This window comes from Hevea brasiliensis, chromosome 1 (genome assembly GCF_030052815.1).
Source record: "Hevea brasiliensis isolate MT/VB/25A 57/8 chromosome 1, ASM3005281v1, whole genome shotgun sequence".
Taxonomy (NCBI): domain Eukaryota; kingdom Viridiplantae; phylum Streptophyta; class Magnoliopsida; order Malpighiales; family Euphorbiaceae; genus Hevea; species Hevea brasiliensis.
This window is the reverse complement of record NC_079493.1, coordinates 116,697,877-116,700,126: the sequence shown is the minus strand read 5'-3', so window position 1 is coordinate 116,700,126 and position 2,250 is coordinate 116,697,877. Positions and strand designations below refer to the sequence as shown.

The 2,250-nt window shown below is 37.2% G+C and overlaps 1 non-coding gene across 1 annotated transcript; it reads left to right on the top strand.

Moving 5' to 3' along the window:
- Positions 1 to 1,281: 1,281 nt before the first annotated feature.
- On the top strand, positions 1,282 to 1,388 carry LOC131169650 (small nucleolar RNA R71). Its single transcript, XR_009140539.1, has one exon. It is a non-coding gene; the product is annotated as a small nucleolar RNA R71 (small nucleolar RNA).
- Positions 1,389 to 2,250: the final 862 nt, after the last annotated feature.

Sequence of the window (2,250 nt, the reverse complement as noted above, 5' to 3'; positions counted from 1 at the left end):
GAAAAACTCCCTGAATCCTTGAGCTTTGGAGGAAGTTTCCTTTGGAGGATAGCACTACATTCTTCTGTCAAAGCTACAGTTTCATGGTCTTCAAGTTTCCTCTTGTTGGAGAGAATTTCTTTCAAGAATTTTGCATAAGAGGGCATTTGTGAAAGAGCATCAATAAAAGGCACATTTATATATAGCTTCTTCAAAACCTCTAAGAACTTCCCAAATTGCTTATCAAGCTTGGCTTTGTGAAATCTTTGTGGAAAGGGAAGCTGTGGCTTGTAAGGCTCTGGAGGTATATACTTCTCTTCCTTCTCTTCAATTTTCTCTTTACATTTTTCTGCACTCTCTTGTTTTTCACTCTCATCAGTTTCTTTCTCATTTTCTCTCTTCTCACTATTTTCACTTTTCTCTTTTTTTTCACTCTTCTCATTATTTACAACTTTCCCACTTCTTAAAGTAATAGCTTGACACTGCTCTCTTGGGTTTTCTGGTTGACTTGGAAGTTTTCCAAAAGACTTGGTACTTGAGGAAGATGCTTGTTGTGCAATCTGATTTTCCAGCATTTTGTTATGTGTTTGCATCTGTTCCAGCCTTGCTTTCATCTCTCTCATCTCCTCATCATGCTTATTTTGGTTAGTAAGAATCTGTTGTAATAAAGCTTCTGTGGTGGAACTTTGTTCTTGTTGTTTTGGTGGAGGATTCATATTTTTCTGCTGAAAATTAGGCAATGGTTGCCTATTTTGCTGATATGGAATTCCTTGTTGCTGCTGTGGTTGAAAATTCTGATTTGGAACTTGACCTTGCTGATTTCCCCATGAAAAGTTGGGATGATTCCTCCAATTTGGATTATAAGTTTGAGAGTAGGAATTCCCCATTTGCTTGTTTCCATAATTACCAACATATGCTGCTTGTTCTCCATAGTCTACTCCACAGCTGGTAGTTCCCTCTGCATAAGCCACTTGTTGTGAACTTCCAGATGATGATGATGAACTAACCAACATACTCAAATCTTCCATCTTCTTAGCCAAAACATTTGTAAGTGCATCAAACTTTGCATTAATCATGTTGAATGGATCAAGATCATACATTCCAGCAGCTTGCCTCCTTTGAGTTGGAGCTGGTCCTCTTGGACTACTCCAAAGATGAGTGTTCTTTGCAATTTTCTCCAATAGCTCATAAGCTTCATCTTCATGCTTCATAATAAATTCTCCTCCTGTTTGAGCATCAATAATCCCTCTGATTGCAGGAGTGACATTTGTGTAAAAATTCTGGTTTATCATCCATTTCGGAATGGCATGATGTGGGCATTGTCTCTCTAATTCCTTCCATCTCATCCATGACTCATAGAGAGTTTCATCTTCTCTTGGTCTGAAAGCTGTCATTTGATTCCTCAATTCTTGAGTTTTTCCAGGTGGAAAATATTGTGCAAGAAATGCATCAGTGAGTTGCTCCCAATTTGTGATGGAGTTGTGAGGTAAAGAATCAAGCCAATCCAATGCTCTATCTTTCAAAGAGAATGGGAATAGCTTCAATCTTGCTGCATCATCAGACAATCCAGGTTGTTTTTGCATATCACAAATCATAGTAAACTTCTTCAGATGTGTGTGTGGATTTTCAGAAGGATGTCCTCCAAATTGAGAATTCTGAATCATTTGAAGAACTCTAAAATCCATCTTGTAGCTATTTGCATCAATTCTTGGTCTTGCTATGCTTTCTCTCAAGTCATCAAAACGAGGAAAAGCATGATCCATCATACTTCCCCTAGGCAAATGAGCATTTACAACCTCTTCACCTTGGGCTGTATTTTCATTGTTTCGATCATTTCCAGCATTACCGCCACCAATTCTAATTCTTTCATCAGCCATGTCTGCTTCTAGTTCAGTTTCTCTCAAAGCTTCTTTTCTTTTTCTGGTTTCTTTCTTGTTGGCTTTACAAAATTTCTCAATTTCAGGATTAAACAATAAGGATGTGTCACTTGTGCTTCTAGCTCTTCTCATAAAAGATTAAAAGTACCTGAAAAAGAACAAACAAATACAAAATGAAAAGATAACAAAGATAAAACTATAAACAACTAAAATAATCAAGAATTCAATCTTAAACAAACAACTCCCCGGCAACGGCGTCAAAAACCTGATGTGGCCCTACCGCAAGTGCACAGGTCGTACAAGTAATATAGAAAAGATATCGTTCCCACGAGGAGTTGTGTTAATGATTGAATTTTTGATATAAAAGTTCTAACTAATTTGGACTATTTTTGAA